Below are 20,082 nucleotides of genomic sequence, written 5' to 3' on the forward strand. Positions count from 1 at the left end.
TCTGCTCCACACTTTGTCTCCATATTTGCTCCTGTGAGTATTTTGTTACCCCTTCTAAGAAGGACCAAAGTATCTACAGTTTGGTCTTCCTTCTTCGTGTGCTTTATGTGGTCTGTAAGAAGGGAGGGATGGGATAGGGGGTTTCTGGGAGGGGATAATCAGGATGAAGATAACATTTGAAATGTAAATAAAATATCCAAAAAAAACCAAAACAAAACAAAACAAAAAAACAAAAAACAAAAAACAGGTGATCCTTGGGCCAAGCAGATTTCTCTCTAGCAATGTTTAATTTTCTTCTCTCCCCTGTAAAAATAAATATAAATAGTAAATTAATTCCCAATAACCAGAGAGAGAGAGAGAGAGAGAGAGAGAGAGAGAGAGAGAGAGAGAGAGAGAGAGATTTATTTCAAATTTTCATCTCAATAATACCTGGGAGATATTGATCTATTAATCCTCTAAACAAATCTGGCTACCGCCCAGCCATGATCCCAAATACTTGCAATTAGGGCTTCCTTTGTCCAGCTGAACCCTAAAGCATCTTTCTCTTCCCCTCCTTGCATCCAGTCTTCCTCCAGCTCCCTTCCACGTGGCCTCTGTCCCTGAAAGTCTTCTCTCTCTCTCTCCTCCCCTGACTGACAGAAGTTCTGTCTTATTCTTTTTTTTGCCCGCCTTTGGGTGATCAGAATTTATTGACCAGAAAATGGTGAGAGTTGTTTACAGAAACATGAGACAGCAGATTCTTTACATAAGCATTACAATGCTTATTTAATCTTAATAAAATAAGATATGCAGGCAGAGAAATCAGCATTAGAATAACACAAGGATAACCTTTAAGTGGTGTCCAATAACATTATGGCTACACTGTCTAGATTCAAGTCCATGTCCTAAGACTGTTCTAGATTGTGATATTCTCAACAGAAAATTTGTAAAATGCAGGGAATACAGATGCTGACAGGCATCCCAAGATTTGTGCTTTAAGCATCCATGTAAGACAGACAAATTGCCTGTGATTGTATGACAGTGCACTTGGGATTTTACAGATCAAGTGTGTATTCACTTGCACCCCTTTACTGGCTCCATGTATCATCATGGATTGCAGAATTTTGGAAATGCAAAGAAATGCTTGTGTAGTTCTCTTTACTGCAAAGTTGTGTTACCTAAATTCACTGCAAGACAACATCAAAACTTGCAGAGATTTCAAACTCTGTCCAGAAAGGACTCTATTTCCCTTTAAATATAGCTCTTGCCACTTCAAAGATAAACTTTGAATGCCAATTTTGCTGGAAAACCAGTTTCGGATAATCCTTTAAATAAAAAAAGACTTCGACATCTAGCCAGTAAGAGTTCAAATAAAATATTTAAGCCTATAAATTCAGTATATAAACAATACTAGGGAAAATTTGACTTTTAAGAAACATACAAAACACATACAAACAAAATACATTGTAAAGTTCTGAAGAAATCAGTGGACAAATGATCTCCTCAGTAATGTCCATTGTTACTGTCTTCCCCAAATTTAAAATATTACCTCTAGTGTCTAACTTCTTCACTGGAAGCACTTGTCTTAAACTGTTTATATAACAAATGAAATAACCCAAAATTATAATAATGGAAATAATAATTAGAGTAAAAGTAATAATTAGAGTAAAAAGTGTTCTACAAATAGATAATGGTATTAGTCCCTCTACCCATGTTATTATATTATTGGCTTATTTACTCTAAAGTGTTTTTATAAAAATGCTCATTTGGAATGAATTGAGAAGATTTCAAAATTATTATAAATTTAATAAAACCATGACTGGTATTAAATACAAAATCTATTTTAAATGTTTTTATATTATGGCAATTTAACCCTACCCAAAGTGTAAATCTATAAAGCAATTTTGTTGCTATCATTAATTCTTCATGAATTAGCTGTGACTATCTGCTTTCCCCAGGAAGGTTCTCATATACATCTAATTAGTGCTAATAGCAAATGCCTTTAAAAAGCTCAAATTGAAACAAAAAATATGACAGCAGTTATTCTTATCAGGAAAATGTGCAGAGTCTAAGGAATCTTATTAACAGAGCAGTCAGTTGAAAGATGCCAAGGAGTCTATCCATTTCTATGTGATTATTTTTCAGTGCACCTATGCAAATGAGCATCCTCAGCATTCTCATGGGCTTCTAAGTGGGGAAGTACAGGGATGAGGAAGAGAATGTGAGGAGGTTAGGTGGAGCCCCACAGCTTCTACAGGAAGGAAGGAGAGAGGAGAGAGAGAGAGGGAAGGAGGGAGAGAGAGACTGGGGTAGGGGAGAGGGAGAGAGAGAATATCTCTTCTGGGGTTCTGAAAAGACCAAGTGAGTTTATCAGCTATTGATCTTTTGGGAAAAAAAAGATAAAGTGTGCCTACTCCGTTTCTATTTTGTGGCAGGAATTAGAAATCATTGAATGCAAAAATATCTGTTTCTACTGTTAAAGAATTTCTATTTTACTAAAGCTAAACATAAATGCACTGCGGTGATAGCTAAAATGGCATCTACTGGGGGCACAGGGAATGTAGAGAATGCTGAAGAATCCACAACATATGGGCTGTCTCTTATAGGGGTAGGAATCAAAGGTGTTAGAACCACGGCCATATGCAAACCATTGAAGCAGGATGGTCAGTTATAGAAACAGAAAAACGTGCGCTCTGAAAAAAACACACTAGTTATATTTAAACCGTAGTCCGTGGCAGGTAATATGACTCATTTGATGAAAACCTCCTGTCTCTCACACTTGATGACCAGAGATCAGTTGCCCAAACCCACAGGAAGGAACAGAGTATGCTATGGAGCATCTCATACACACACACAAACACACACACACATTAAATAAATGTTTAAAAATATGTAAAGTGCTTAAATAAACAAACAGGTTAGTTACTGATTAGCTGAACATATTTTTCTAAGAGGACAGTGCTTTTAGCGCATGAGTTTCATGAAGCTATAAAACATATGCTAGCTCAAATTGTGGTAATTTGAATCATAATGGTTGCTAGAAACCCAGAGCTTGATGAGAAGCCCAAACATCAGACTATGGAAGAGAGCATCAATACGTGGAGTTATGTGAACCCCAGAGTGATAAGTCTATGTTAAATCATGTGTAGGATATAGAATGCAAATTGCTGGTCTTACTTAATTTCAGTAGAACTGGTACAGGGAACTGCAGCATTATAATGGCAAAATCCATTTTGCTGTTCTATGGCTTCACCTACAGTTAATGGAAAAGGAAAGGGGTGTGGCTATAGCTCAAATTTGTATCTGGAGAGCTAGGAAGTCCTCAAATTCTTACTGTATTTTTGTTCATCTTTCTCATTCTCTCTCTCTCTCCTCCATTCCTTCATCTTCTTGTCCCATGTCTCCTTATTGTTCTGGGTATCACCCATCCTTCTGCCTTCACTTCCTCTCAGCTTTACCTCTCATCTTCAGCCATGAAGAAGTAGGTGTGAGAATATTGGAGCAGCATAGGTAAAGGTTGAATAGGTGATCTCTTTTTATTAGAATTTTTTTTTAATATGGAGGGGCATTCAGTTTGTTCTAGATGAAATATATAAATTTACCAAGAAATTACTTGGGCTGATTAAAATACCCACCACCTATTGATCTAGTTCAACTTTCTTCCAAAAGAAAATCATTGGTCTGATAGGAAATAGTCATCAATGAAAGGTACTTCCATATGACTCATTTCCTTTAGTAATTTTACTGCCATTTTAATAATAACAATACAAAATTTTACTTCTTTTATTTTTTGCCATCTAAATGTATGCCCCTATTTCTAAAAATGCTACCTAAGAAATAGAGTTGATGTCCTGCAAGATGCATCACTGAGTTGAAATGATCAGAGAAGCTGAAAAATTTGAGTGTGTTCCCCAGGATTCGTGTGGCAGGAATAAGGACATGACTTCTACACACTTTCCTCTTTCCACAAGTGCTGTGTCAAACAAACCACACCCTCACCAATGGATTAAAAGGTTATTTAATCTTTTCCATTTTAAAAATTTCTTTAATCTTTTTTTTTCAGTCCAGATTTTATCCCTCTCTTGGTTCCACATCCCACACTACAACCCCCCTACTTCTGTCTCCAAGAGGATGTCCCCACCTCACCCCCATCCCACCAGGCCTCCCCACTCCCTGGGAACACAAGTCTCTCAAGGATTAGGTGCATCTTCTCTGACTGAATTCAAACCCAACAGTCCTCTGCTGTATATATGTTTGTGGCCTCATATAAGCTGTTGTATGCTTCCTGGTTGTTGGTTCAATGTCTGAGAGATCTTGGGGGGTCCAGGTTAGCTGCTACTATTGATCTTCCTAAAATAAAAATATTTTAAAGAAATATAGTAACTAAGAATGGTACATTTTCCTAGCTTCCTTAACAATTATCGACAATGTTTAATGGTCTAGAAGATGATATTCCTTTATTAATAAGACTATTGTAAAATGATTCAATTCTTTACCTCAATAAAAGGAAGAGTGAAAACTAGTTTTATTAATCACATATAAATTCCTACCTAATGTTTTGAAAAATCCTGTGTTTTCTGGTTTTTTTCCTCTTCTGTTTTACACAATAACAAAAATATTTTTCTTTATATCATTCCTTTGAATCTTTATCTCTTAACTGAGGACAGAAGAGAGCCCAGATATGGTTTATTATCTCAGGTAGAATGCTTTCTTGAGTAGGATCCTGACCTTTTGGCTGCCACTATCTTCTTTAACAAGCTATGGATTTTCCAAATAAAGTATAGCTGGAAATCAATGAACCTAAGAAAATGAAGACAAAGAAAGGCAATACACAGAAAGGGAGACTGCATCCTGGACTGTTTTCAAATGGAAAGGAAAACTAACTCTTTACATGATGCTCCTGAAAAAGACCTTGGGAAACTACTGTCCTCTAGGATGTCTAGTAAGGAGAGAAGTACCTAAATACCTAAGCAAGTTAGACTTACTGCATATGTCATATGTCATTACTGCAGTGTCCTAGTCTCTCTTTAACCCCCGCCCCCCCCAAAAAAAGCTTTAGTAGTTCTATACTATCAGAGATTAATAATAGGATTTGACGAACTGGGTGGTTTTTATTTAAGGAGAAAAAGCTATTCATTGGAAGATAAGAGAATTCGGGGGGATCATCAGACCTTCCCTTGGTCAAATATGGAGAATTTTCCCTCTATAGAACAGTCTGTGTGAGTCAGAGAGCTAAGTTTTATCTGATCCCTTCACAGTAGAAGACTCTCTTCTACTCACAGCAAAGCACACTGAGGATTAATAAACAGGTTGTCTGATCTCTGGTCATGTGACTATTCATACATCATCTTTGGGATAATCCTGAAAGCCTGCTGTAACTCACTTTCCTGCTGAATGAAAGACCATCCAGAAGCTCACAGTTTGAGCTTTGCTTTATCTCTAAAAAAACGTTCTGTTTTTGGAAAGAAATCCCATCCTGAAATAATTTAATCTTATATATTAGTTATTATTCTTTTGGAAGCATTAGAACTGACTTGCCCTTGTCTTTAAGGACAATAAAAAGGCAAATTTATAATAAAAGTTTATGTAACCCAAGGCACTGAAGCCAAACAGAAAAACATAAATGATTAAAATTCATAATCTCTTTATTTTCTGACATTTAAAGTAATTTCATTCTATGATTTCCTTGATATCAATGTGCTCTGTACAGATCCATTGTGTGGCAATTTGTCCCTTTTATGCTTTGCTATATAACCTATAACTCCCCTCTATTTGAAAACATCCAACATAGCTTACTAAGTAGTGCAATCGTCTCATTCAGGTAAACAGGCCAGTCTGTGTAATATATATTATTCACCTTAAAATTCCCATCAAAATACTATGCATGGTAATTCAAGAAAGATACATGAGTGCACAGTTCTATTTCCACCCTGGGGCTTTTAATATTGCATAAATAACAAGCATGAATTACCTAAATCCCTCAGAAGAAATCCACCCTGCAAATAGCACACTTGTTGTGCATTATCATTCATGCAATTCTCATCATTGTCTAATTAGGAAAGTTTCCAATCATATCAGTCATCTACTTTCACAATTAATTTATGGCTTCAGATACATTTTCATGTCCCATCACACTTGTAACTCACAATCTCTTAGAAGAACTGATGTAAAAACAGGGAAGCCCAGTGTGTTTATTCCATTCAATTTTGTCTTAAGAGAGCAGGGCATTCTAATTTTTCTTTTAAATGTTTCCAGCATGTGCTGTCAGAATTCTTTTAAAGGTCAACATGAGCAAATAACCCTTGGGATACAGACATTAAATTCTGGCTCATCATAACAGCCCATTGACTCCAAGGCAGCCTTTCCGAATGGTTAACTTACTCCAGTGTTTGCAGACAATTTCTTACTCACATGCTTTTGTATTGTTTGCTGTTGTATTCCTTTGAAAAGAGTGTTTGCTACACGTACAGTGTTGTAGGATTACTAAAGGGCTTAGCATGATTTCATCTCAAGTCACATGAACCAGAGCAAATACCAATTTTGATTAGTGACCCTAATGATTGTGATAAGAGAACCAATATAGTAACGTAACTCAGACAAATAGATATGAAAAGCAAGACTACTTTAGTTCTAGTATGACTAAATTCTATCCTAAAATTTTAAAGCTAAGATAACTGAGTGGCTATATCTCTTGAGTTGAACTTAGATAAACAAATCAATCACTCAAAGCATAGTTCTGGTATTTCAGTGAAATGGTCTAGAGAGGACTAGACTTACTGTTTGTAGTGGCAGGGACACTGAAAAATGCTGGTACACAGCTTTCTTCTAAGGGTGACACTGTAGCACTGACATGAAGATTGCAAAGAAATGCCTTGAGATGAGATGCAGTGCCTGTAAGTTGTCCTGTGTTCATCCCCATTGTACAGGATGGCCAACATGGCATTAACATGGAAGGACTTGTCTGTCTGAACAAAAAAAAATGCTGTCCAAAAATGATAATAGAGTTAGATCTAGAGGCAGTCTTGGAGGAAGAGGGACATTATATCCAACCAATCAAAAGCTAATAATGTTTCATTGCTATTCATTCTTAGCTGTAGTGAAAAATTTTCAATGGGTAAATGTCAAATAATTCCTGTTAACTTACACACCAACCAGAATAATTACTTTTATACAATATCTCACTCAAGTTTCAAACAAAATGTTATTTTCAATTCTTCATAGAAGAAGGTGTATGAAGAAAAGTTAGGAAAGTTAGTACATTCTATTCTTCTGCTGAAGTTCATGAGATTTCCCCTTAATCTTGGGGTGTTTAAATTATAAAATTCATATCTATAAAATTATACAACTTGGGAATAAATTTCAAGGGAGAATGAACTATGTGTTTGTTATGAACATTTAGCCTTGGGCACCCTGATATAAACATGCTGAATGAATTCTGGTTTAGAGGAAACATTTTGGTTCATTTATGCAGGGCACAGTAAGCCAGGTTTGACCTCATCACTTGCTTGCTACCATCCTCCTGCAAGTATTTATTCACAATACAGAATGAATATATAACTCACTGACTGCTTCAAACCACCTTCCTCCCACAAGATATTTAACCAGGTGAGATAATTTTTTCTGTTCTTGATTTGTCTTTCTCCTTTTATTTTGCAGAGACAGTGCTGTTCAAAATTCCCCAGACATACTTATGCCAAACAGTCCTACTGACAAGTTACTTGGGAGGAGATTTTCGGTTTTCATATAAATTAATCTGAATGATCTTCCTATGAAACTAAAATGATGGTCAATGTCCAGTGAGTTAACTGTCTTGAGGAAATAAATTGTATTTCATTCCCCAGAATAGCTTTGCATTATTATATTGGGAACCAAAACAAAACATAAGGAAAAACAAAGATCCACTTTGTTTTATGGTGAGAATAATGCTTAAGGGTAGCTGGTAACTTCAGAAAGGTACTTACTTCGGATCCACAGGGACATACTATTATAATGGAGAATGTAGCAGAAGATGTAAATAAAAAGTTGTATCTAAGTATCCCACCTTAACAGATATAAGAGAATGAAATAGCCATGAAAGATCCACCCTTTCTTCATGCATAGTGGAAATGCATCCATCCTTCATGCATAGTGGAAGTATTATACTGTTTTGATATTTTTTCTCTCTCTCAAAATAACCAAACCGTGCAACTGTGAAATTTCTGGTAGCAGCCAGAGCAGCAGCATCTTCCTGTATGAACCAATGGTGACGACTGCCCTTTACCTCTTCCAGAGAGTTAACTACCTCAGTTCACAGTGACAGGAGAGTCCCTACAGCCAGACAATGTGTGTCAAACCTTGAACAAGCTGAATAAAGCAAAAGGATCTTTCCTTAGCAGCTGTAGATAGCCAACAGTGGTGGTTGGAATTCCATGGCTGCAGCAGTGTCGAGGGGCAAGGTTCTAAAGGGATGATGTTCTAAGTTGCAGGTGGCATTGAGTGATTGGCTCCCAGATAGGAGGATCTGGATCACCAAGACTTCAAAGTGTTTATTTTAATCTGACGATATTTAATATGACAAACACTCGATGACATATGAAAGGAAAAGAACAGAAAAGGGGAAGGAAGGAAGACAAGTTGGCAGGTGTTAGGGATTAAGAAAGATGCGAAGGGGAAAACAGAATCCTGAGATTTTCTTGAACTTACACATGTACAAGGTTACCATCTGACTATGTGTGGGTTTTACTAATGTAAATTTTGCTGAATGTATGCACTGTGTTAGACTAAGCCTTATAGACAAAGATGGAAATGGAGAAACCAAGTTAATTGGCTTAGTGCATTTAAGTACGCTTACTATACTATTCCGATTGGTATTAATTAAGTAAGGAGGTAGCCCTAAGGTTGAGTCAGAAGGCTTGTAGGGTTTAAAGGAAGAGACTTAGGGAATCTTGGGCTGTAACTGTACTGTGCTGCAATCCTGAAGGGAGACCACTGAGGTCCCGTGCCTGCTTTGTCTTAGGAACTGAACGATATGACCCTCCCTGTGGATACCCTATTGCTTACAGGCAAATATACATTCTGCGTGACTGGATAAACTACCAATTCGTTTGTGTGTGTTGAAACATTCTTATGTGTTCATGTTGCCCTGCTAGCAAACAGGACATTGACTGACAAAGAAAAAAACCAGGCTGATTCTGGCATGCTTGCTAGGACTCTGGCATTGCAGCCTATGATAATAAGTTGCAAGTTGCAAGTAGACAGGACAAATGGGCATGCAACTCCCACAGCATGAATATTTGCTGTCTTTTTACATCTTCTTTTCCCTATGTAAAGCTATTCATCTATATCCCTACTATTAATAAATACTAATCTATAAAATTAATATTAATATAGAAAGTAATTAGATATGCAGTCGAGTAGAAACATGTTAAAATCCATCTGTATTTTCTCTAAGGAAGCAACTACCTTAAGGCTATAATATTGAAATTCTTGGCTGTCTGTCTGTAGTCTTTAATTTTCTAGCTTTAGTCAATTTTAATTAACTAGTTAATTGTGAATTAAAAAAATTTTACCAGTGACAAATATTCTTAGAAGGGCCGTCAGAGCTGGCCCATTTTATATATCAAGACATTAAAATGACAAATTCTGGTTCTAAGTGACTAATTCTAGCTCCATTTCCTCAATTCTAAGCAGACTGGCAAATAGTTAGAAGTGTTGTTTATAATGGATTCCAGGAAGATTCCAGAACAAGTCAACAAAACCCATTCCTGCTTTCAGAAACTATTTCTGTAGGTGATTTAAACTAGATTCTTAAAAAATCTCTCAATGTAAAACACCAAGAAATGTTTGGAAAATATAATAAATATCCTTCTAATGAATAACTAAGTTGGCTAGAAAGTAAGGCTCTTCTCCAGAGGCAGGATTCAGAGCCTGACAGGAATTAGAATGGCAGGCTGATGCTGGAGCTTGAGGTAGCCTAGGGGAGCTTGTCAATCTCAGTGCCCAGGCTTTAATGGCTGTGCCAGAGAAGAAATGACCTTGAGCCTAAGCATGTGATGTGTAGGAGCAGTGCCTGCTTCCAAAGGGCAGCAGCTTAGAAGCACAGTGCCCCCGCTGAAAGGAAAACTAGAAAACATCTGCCGATTGACAGAGTAGTGGCAAAGCAAGCTAATTTATCATAACCTACATTTCTCTAAGAAAAATAAAAGTATCCCAGGGACTCTATCTTACTGTGTATTTGGTGAGTGAAAACTAAGTCTGGGTGGCTCATCCAAGTTTTAGACATTGCAGAGTCCCTACTGATAAGTCCTTAGTGTTGGTTACCTCATAATATACCAAGAAGAGCTTCTGATAGGTACCAAACAACCTCAGGTAGGATCAGAAGAATGGTACAATCTACCTAGATCTTCTAGAAATCCAGTTAGAAGAATCACTAGCTATACCACAAATATTTCAAAGGTTTGGGTCAATATGGTCTCATAGTTTGAGTTTCTGTTGCTGTGAAGAGACACCCGGACCACAGTGACTAAAGGAAAACATTTCATTGAAGCTGGTTTACAATTTCAGAGGTTTAGTTCATTATCATCATCATGGTGAGAAGCATGACGTGCAGGCAGACATGGTATTAGAGAAGGAGCTGAGAGTTCTACATCTTGATCTGCAGTCATGAGGTGTCTGTGTTCAACACTGCTCAGAGCTTGAGCATAGGAGGCCACAAAGCTGGCTCCCACAGCGTTATTACACTTCCCCCAACAAGGCCACATCCACTCCAACAAGGCCATCCTTCCTAATCATGACTCCCTATGTGCCAAGCATGCAAATCCATGGATTTCTGGAGGCAATTCCTATTCAAACCACCACAAATGGTAAGTTATGAAAACTTGAAAGAATTAAAAATTAAAAATCCAAAGCAGAGCAATATGTAAAATTTTAAATAAGATTATAATGTGATGAAAAATTCAGAAGTATATTTGATAGAATTAAAAACATAAAGATGGGACTAGAAGACAGGTCAGAAGAAATCCACAAACCATTACACAGTGACAGCATTTGATTCTATGAGAGCTTAAAGCTAGGAGATAAATTTGAGTTACAGACAGAAAAGCCAAGGAGACATGAGAGAAGAGCCGAAAACATTTTCATTATTGATGAAAAAGAGGAATCTTCAGCCTCAGAGACACATGAAAATATATTTTGCCAAACCTGTAAAACACCAGACACAGAGATTGCCATGGCCACTAAGGAGAGTAGACAGATGACCTGAAAAACAACGGCCAGCAGTGGCAGAAAATAAGAGGCTCCAGTAATGTATGTAAGTAGGGATAAAAGTACAGTTCCACCAGAAGAGAGTTGGTGAAGACCATTCTTTATTCCTACCAGCAAGATTCTCTTATTAGGTAAAAAGAATTACCAAAGTTGGACTTTTGTGTTCCTACAGGAGCATATGAGCATGCACCTCAAGGTCATGTGTCCGAATACCGCTCATTTGATGTTCATTTGCTACGGTAAATTAAGAATGCACTCTGCCTAATCGGCCATCATTGGAAAGAGAGGCCCCATGGTCTTGCAAACTTTATATGACCCAGCACATGGGAAGGCCAGCACCAATTTGTGGGAGTGGGTGGGTAGGGGAGCAGGGGCGGGGGGNGGGGTATAGGGAACTTTCGGGATAGCATTTGAAATGTAAATAAAGAAAATAATAATTAAAAAAATAAAAATAAAAATAAAAGAATGCACTCTGTTCATGGACACACAGCTGAAGGATTCCAGCCTTCGAACCCTGTTTCTCTTGAGTTGTATTTTATATAGAAAGCAAGGGAGACACAGACTTGTGCTTTACATCATCTAGTGCTTTGAGGCAGTTATCTGGGTGTCAGGAAAGCCCATTACTCTTTCATTCCACATTTTCATGTCACAAGACTGGAGCACCATTCCTTCAGGCATTAAACTACACAGTGATATACAGCTGCTGCTAACAGTGAACTTTAAAAAGGTGTGTGTGCTATTGCACATGCCAGCAAGAATCTGCTGAAGGGACCCTGATATAGCGGCCTCTTGTGAGGCTATGCCAGTGCCTGGCAAACACAGAAGTAGATGCTCACAGTCAGCCCCCAGTGGATGAGCTAGAGAAAGTACCCAAGGAGCTGAAGGGGGCTGCAACCCTATAGGTGGAAGAACAATATGAACTAACCAGTACCCCTAGAGCTTGTGTCTCTAGCTGCATATGTAGCAGAACATGGCCTAGTCGACCATCATTGGGAAGAGAGGCCCCTTGGTCTTGCAAACTTTATATGACCCAGCACAGAGGAATGCCAGGGCCAAGAAGTGGGAGTGGGTAGGTACGGGAGCAGGGGCAGGGGGAGGGTATAGGGAACTTTCAGGATAGCATTTGGAATGTAAATAAAGAAAATATCTAATAAAATAAAATAATAAGTAAAAGAAGGTGTGTGTATGTGTATGTGTGTGTGCTCTTATGCACACGTGCCCACTACTACACACATGGATGTGACTGCTTCTCAGAGGGCAAGGCTTTGTCATTTAAATGGACAGAAGACAGAGCACACCTGAAACTGTGTGGATACTCTGCCTATCTTCTTAGATATTTTTCTTCCCAGTAAATCAATAGAGAAAGAGTCAGCATTGGGATGTGCATTTGCTGCTTCAGATTCTCCCAATCCTTAGTGTCTTAAAAACACTTAGACAGTTATCTATCATTTTATCTTTACCCAAAGTGAAAGAAAAACAAATGTTTCCCAGAACAAATTCAAGCCTCATAGAGACAGAGTACCCACAACTTCCTCCTGGTCTTAACAGCAGAGGTACCTTTCCTCAAGGTGGGAGGAATGCTAGGGTGTGTGAAATTTGTTTCGTTGGTGGTGGTTGGTTGGTTGGTTGGTTGGTTGGTTGGTTGGTTGGTCTGTTGGTTGGTTTTCCTAACACTATTTCTGGGATTTGAAAAACAGAGTGACTGGGATAGAAGTTACAATGACAGAGATCCTGTCCATAATTACCAACCTCCTAACTAAACTATTCATTTTTAAAAAAATCATTATGTTTTTCTTAGATCACCTTAAATGCAAAGAAACATACAAGACGGTAGACTTTCAGGAATAATCTCAATGCAAATGACTGAACAGAAGCTTTCTTTAGTTATGTGATTTGGTACATCATCTCTACATGTTTTCTTATTTGTGAATGGGTTCTGTATCTCTTCAGCTAAGTCCCTTTATTGTAATTCCCCTGGCTCACAGGCCACAGCTAAAGCCTAACATGATGGACCTTTACATTCAAGATCTAGATCTCTACTTGATGCAGTTTTATATACCAGTGCTTCTGACATTCTTCATCCTGCTAGACTGAAATGCTTGATTGTCTAGAGTCAAAATTCCCCTAAAATATACAACTATTTTTGCTTAATGTCTATTTGTTCCCTTTGTCTCTACGCTGCTTTCTACCAAATTATTTTCTTTTGTTTAATATGACAGATTCCTATAAGCCTTATCCTTTCTGTATGAACCTATAGATTAAGCATTTTTCTCATATTATATTAAAGAACTACTCAAACTCATAATTGACATTTCTGAAGGTTTATCATATATATCACATGTGTGTAACTCTAAACAGATTTTAAAGTTTTATGGGGCAAGAAATGATTTTATTAGTAACTTTTGAAAAAAATTAATGTTGCCAATGGTAGATATGGTTAAAAAAAGCAGTATATAATTATGGCAGGCTACATCACTTCAACTGTTCTTCTTAATCAGATGTATGATTTCTTGGAAACAAACGCAGCTCTCTCTTCACTACCTTTATTCTTTTCCACTCTTCTTTAACTCCCCTTTGAGCAGCTTAAAGATCAGATCTTTGAATCAGCAGATAGAAAACTACCCCATCAGTTGTCTCCACTCTTATCCCACCCACACACTCAAGAAACCTAAATTATTCATCTTGACTTTGGTCAGAAGTAAAACCACCTACCATATGGTAAACGTTTTTTCAATATGAGAGACAATGAAGAGAGTTTAGGTAATAGTTTTTGTGATTCCTAGAGGAGATAAAACTCAGAGAATAAATTAATGGCCTTTAGTTATATTAATAGAAAGATACACAAAAGATTGTAAGAGCTAGAGGCTGCACAGTACCCTGCTGAAACATGTGTTCTGGACGTGGCAATATCATAGAGCTTAACTCACAGACATTGTGGTTGCTGGCACAAAACCTACACAAAGTTAAGCCCATCAAATCTCCAACATGGAGTGAGGATAAGCTTATTAGTCCTCATCTTTAGCAGAGGAACTACTGACAGACATCAGATGGATACTAGAAAAGAAGAGTCAGTTTTCTTTAAGAATGTAGCCTCTGGTAGGTTGACTTTGCCTCAGTGTGTGATGTCATGTCCCTAACAGTGCACAAATCAATTCTGGTGGATTGTGTATTTTAAAAAGGGGAAGAGTATACAAAGTTGGGAAAGCATAAGAAGTAAATCAGGGAGGAGTCAGAGGAGGGTTTAATTAATGTTCAGATACCTATTTAAGTATTAGAGTTTAAGGAGAATAATAAAGGAACTATGATATTAAATGGAGATGCATATATATTTTTATTAATGTTTGAATTTGGAGATAGTTTGCGGGATACATAGACAGCAAAGATCTGTTGAGAAGTTTTAGGAGAGTTTATTTCAGTATTCTAAGGCTTTGTTACAAACTTAGCTACACAGAAGAAATCTCTGACTATTCTGAGGTTAACCCCCAGATTGTCACCCATGCCTTCAGAATCAAAAACACTCTTGGAACCTTGGGTCAGGAAGTCTGTAGCAATGACACCTGACCAGTGTATCAAACCACCTCATTATCCTCCAAAGCTTAGTGACGTTATGTACTCAACAGAGTTGATGGCCAGAAGAATCAAATAAAATTGTCCGTGGAGTGATCATACATATGTATTAACTAGGACTTCTTTAAAGGGGCTTTGATAATAGCAAACTACCAGGTTGAATTGGATATGAATCTGCATGTAAAATGAATTCAGTCTTTTTATCACCATTCATGAGGCACAATTAAACCTACAGCAGAGGGCAGACATTTCTGCAGTTAATGACTTGTTATTCATTTAAGTATAATATTTCTTTCATTTAGAGCACATTTTTAATTAATGAATATCAGTGTTTAAGGGCAGCTGTACACAGAGTATTATACATTTAAAAATAACAAACAAACCATGAGCAGCCAGTGGTTAAGTCTGATTATTATAAAAGGGTATAAATGCACTAAATAAAGCCTGACACCCACCCGAATGGAGAAAGAAAACATAAAACGTCCTAACTATGTAAATACAATGAGAAGCAAGAGCCTGCACTTCCTGAGGGAACTATTTCTCTCAAATGTTTAATTTAACAAAGCATGAGGTATTTGTTTATAAACTATTGACTTAACTGTTACATTATGATTTTTATGCTGTGTATGAATTAAAAAATAAATGTACATGAATTACATTTCTTGTAGTTATGAATTTGAATCCTGGTCTGTAGGGTCATGTAACTATGAGACCTAAGTTAAATTTCTTGACTTTTAAGTAAGAATTCATTCTGCTTTCAGAGGAGTGGGTATAACTGTTCATTGTATGGTATTGTTTACAGTATTAAATTAAATCACTGAATTATAGAGCCTGGTTAGTAATAAATGGTCAGTAAATATATTTAATAGTTTCAAACACACTAAATAGTAAATTGTGTTTCTAGTGAGCCTTTGATTTTTGACTTTTTCCCAATGGTTCTGCACTTTGCTATGGTAACAAAATACCTGACAATAAACAATTGAGGGAAAGAAAGGAATATCCACCTAAAGTCTGAGAGGATACCATCCATCAAGGTGACAAAGGCAGAAGGCAGGAGAATGGCATAGCTGTTTACATCTCTTCCACAGTCAGGAGGAAACAGAGGAATGCCAGTCCTCATGAGGCTTCCTCCTCTTTTCCTTTTCATCATGCATCCAGCTCCTGGACAGTACTGCCTGAGTTTGGGCCAGATCTTCCATCTTTATTTTAACCTCTCTAAAAGCTCCAACACAGACACACCCAGAGGAGTATCTCCTAACAGACCCTAAAAACCTCATGAAACAGAAAAGCTTCTATAAGCCAAAAACACTGTCAACAGGACAAAACAGAAACCTACAGACTGGGAAAAGATCTTTAGTAATCTGACATCCAAAAGAGGGCTAATATCAAAAATATATAAAGAACTCAAGAAAATATATAAAGAACCTCCAAAAAGACCAGATAATCCAATTAAGAAATAGAGTACAGAGCTATACAGAGAATTCTTAACAGAGAAATTTCAATTGGCCGAGAAGCACTTAAAGAAATATTCAACACCCTCAGTTACCAGGAAAAGGCAAATGGAAATGACCCTGAGATTTTACCTTGCACCAATTAGAATGGCTCAGATCAAAAGTGGCAGCACATGCTAGAAAGGATGTGGAGAAAGTACCATTCCTCAATTGCTGTTGGGATTGAAACTGCTACAACCAGTGTGGATATCAATCTGGTAGTTTCTCAGAAAATTTGAAATAGTTCTAGCTGAAGACCCATCTATACCACTTCTAGGCATATACCCAAAGGATGCTCCACTGTGCCAGAAGGACACATGCTCCATTATATCAATAACAGCCTTATTTGTGATATCCAGAACCTGGAAACAACCCAGATTCCTCTCAACTGAAGAGTGGATACAGAAAATGTGGGGGTTTTTTGTTTGTTTGGTTGGTTGGTTTGGTTTGGTTTTTTTGTTTGTTTGTTTGTTTTTGTTTGGTTGGTTTTTTAACACAATGGAATACTATTCAGGTATTAAAAGTGAACATATCATGAATTTTGCAGTCAAATGGATAGAACTAGAAAATATCACCCTGAGTGAGTTAACCCAGACCCCAAGAAAACAAGCATGACGTGTACTTATTGATAAATGGATATTAGCTAAAAAAGTACAGAATACCCAGAATGCAATCCACAGACTATAATGAGTTTAACAAGAAGGAAGGCCCAAGTGAAAATGCTTCAAGCCAATTTAGAAGGGGGAACAAAATAATCACAGGAGGCAGAGGGAGGGAGGGACCTGGGTGTGAGAGGGGAAAGGGAGGGAAAAGGGGGAGCAGGATCAGGTATCTTGGGAAACAGGAGAGAAGCTTGGAGGAGCAGGAGAATGAGTGGAAATATGCAGTTTCAGGGATTAGGGGGCAGGAGGAAAGTCTCAGAGACCTGCGGTATGAAAGGCTCCCATGACTCAATGGAAATGACCTTAGTCAAAATGCCCAGCAGTAGGGAGATAGACCCTGAAGAGACAACCTCCAGTAGTTAGACAGTGCTCTCAGTGGATGGATGGGGTCACCACCCTACCTTCAAAATTTATGACCCAGAATTGTTCCTGTCTAAAAGAAATGTAGGGACAAAAGTGGAGCAGAGTTTGAAGGAAAGGCCATCCAGTGACTAGCTCGACTTAGGTAAGCAACAAACCCTGTGAGAGCATCTATTCCATTGGTGGGCACCCAACCCTGACACTATCACTGATGCTATGTTGAACTTGCAGACAGGAGCCCAGTATGGCTGTCCTCTGAGAGGCTCTACCAGCAGCTGACTGAGACAGATGCAGATACTTACAGCCAACCATTGGACTGAGGTTGGGGGGACCCCTATGGAAGAGTTAGGGGAAGAACTGAGGAAGCTGAAGGGGATGGCAACCCCATAGGAAGAACAACAGTATCAACTAACCTGGACTTCTCAGAGCTCACAGAGACCATAGGCTGGCCCATGGTCCTCGGCACATATGTAGCAGAAGACTGCCTTGTCTGGCCTCAGTAGGAGAAGATGCTCCCAAGGAAGGGAGATATAGGTGTGTGAGGTAGGGGTGTGGAGTGTGAAGTGTGTGCGATGGGGGATTGGGATTGTTGGGGGGCTGGGGGGGCACCCTTTCAGAGGCAAAGCGGGTAGGTGAAGAAGTCTTGAAGGGGGACAAGGAAGGAGACAACATTTGGAATGAAATAAATAAAACAAAAAAAGAAGAGGATGTGGCTAGTTGCTATAGTTTCCATTTTGAACAAACTACAATTTTCAATAATGAAACAATACAAAGTATTCTAATGTGTGGTATTTAAAATGATTTTTCTGTTTGATGCTGGGAACAGTATATATCAATGTTGAACATGCTCAAAATGTCAAATAACAAGTGTATTTTATAATTAAAATTTCTATGTAAAAGAATATCATACCACATTCAAACAGTATAGTACTGCATGAAGAACAGATGAATGAGCTACTGGAAGTGATGTAAACCCAGAATATTTGTTTATGTATGTGAATATATTTAAAAGTTTTAAGAAAAACACTGTTCAATAAACAAACTGCTAACAACAGAAAACACAAAATAATTACCCAGATTTATCACCTAAAAAAAAGTATAGGCTACATGGACTAAGGAGTTATTTTAATGGGGAAAGCAATACAAGAAAAGCTTTAAGGTAAATAAGGTGTATGTCTCATACTAATACAGCACTTCCTAAAAAAGTTACTATGCATGCAATTAGTAATGCTGGAGTCCTTTGTGGGAGAAGGTAGAATTATAGGAGTTAGTAAAGGGGAACTCGGAAGCTTTGTTAGAGGTAATTTTATATGAACTCTTGTTAAGAAAATAAGTTGTTCGTCGTCTATAATAGATAAAATACAGTTTCAAAAAGGCTCACTCTAACATTTCATGGATGTGTTCCCTTAGAAATATGGCTGATGATTGAGTGTGCATAGGTCTTATGATTTGTTTATTTGGGCCAGTATCTTTACCAGGCCATATTAGTTCATACTTGATTATTATTTACCAGACCCGTATTCAATTATTATTTCTCTTATGCAAGAAGCTAAATACTTCCTTCTGTTTATTTCCTGCTTTGGATTCCACAGACCACTCAAACAGAAAGAAACGTTAATCACTTCTCCCTCCAAGCCTGAATTAGAACAGCTAACCTACGGGAACTGATCTTTCCTCTAAATAACAAATTAATTCTCTCAGATTTCTTTTCCCAAGGCACATACCTTTACCTTTGCTTTGCACCTTGCTGAACTCTTTGTGGTTTTATGGAACGTTATTGAACTTGCAGACCAAATGGAGTCACTGAAGTAAGGAAGTAGCTAGTTACCTCCGTTCTAAAAGCTCTCAGCCTTGATCTGCTTCTGAACTTATGTTCAGATGCATGTATTTCATTTTCTTTAATGATGAAAACAGAAAAAAAAAAAAGACTTTCTCTAACTCTTCCCCTTTTGCCAATCCAGCACCATTTTATTTTTGCATCATGTTATCTTGCAGAGCAAGCTGTGCCCTTAGTTAAGTTCATCCTGCAGGGAACTCTCGGCAATAGTCCCTCTGCTCAGGTAAAGGGAAAGCCTGTAGACAATGCTGTTTGAACTAGCATCTGAGTGCACTGTGTGCGTTCTGGCAAAAGTTCTTCTGAGATGAAAATATCCATTCCCTCAACTTAGAGCCATGAGACCCAGAGCTGGTAGCAGAGGGTGAGCCCTGGAGTCAGGCTTACCATCATTTGAACATCAGTCCTGACCTCTTCTGCCGATTAGATTATGCACACAACTGAACTGTCATTTCAGTGACTATCAAATTAAGATTAAAAACAACAAAGCACAAGCAAATCCCATTTTACAAGTTTGTGTGCAGATTAAAGAGAGTGATGAAATATGTTTATCATTTTGAAGATTTCCTTATATTTTAGGACTGTTCCCTCTCAGCACTGTCACCTGGGAATGTATCCCCTTCATGTAATGACTTATAAAACAGGAATTTTTCGTATTGTGATTTCCACTAATATATTTTCCATACCAATGAGACACCCCTTCAGCCCCAGGTACTTGAGAATGTAACGTATTTGGAGATACTGTCTTTTAAGAGGTACATAGGTTTATCAGGCAGCCAGTGAGGCCCATTCAAATGTGAACATGGCAGAAACAACTTTTGTAAAGGAACAGAGGAAATGCCATCTGAGAACAGAGCAAGACATTTGTCAGCCCCAGGGGACAAATGTCTCCCCGCCTCCTGTGTTTCTACCTTCAGAATTCACTCAAAATTCCAGTCTGCTTTAAAAA

The sequence above is a fragment of the Mus pahari genome, chromosome 6 (genome assembly GCF_900095145.1).
Source record: "Mus pahari chromosome 6, PAHARI_EIJ_v1.1, whole genome shotgun sequence".
Taxonomy (NCBI): domain Eukaryota; kingdom Metazoa; phylum Chordata; class Mammalia; order Rodentia; family Muridae; genus Mus; species Mus pahari.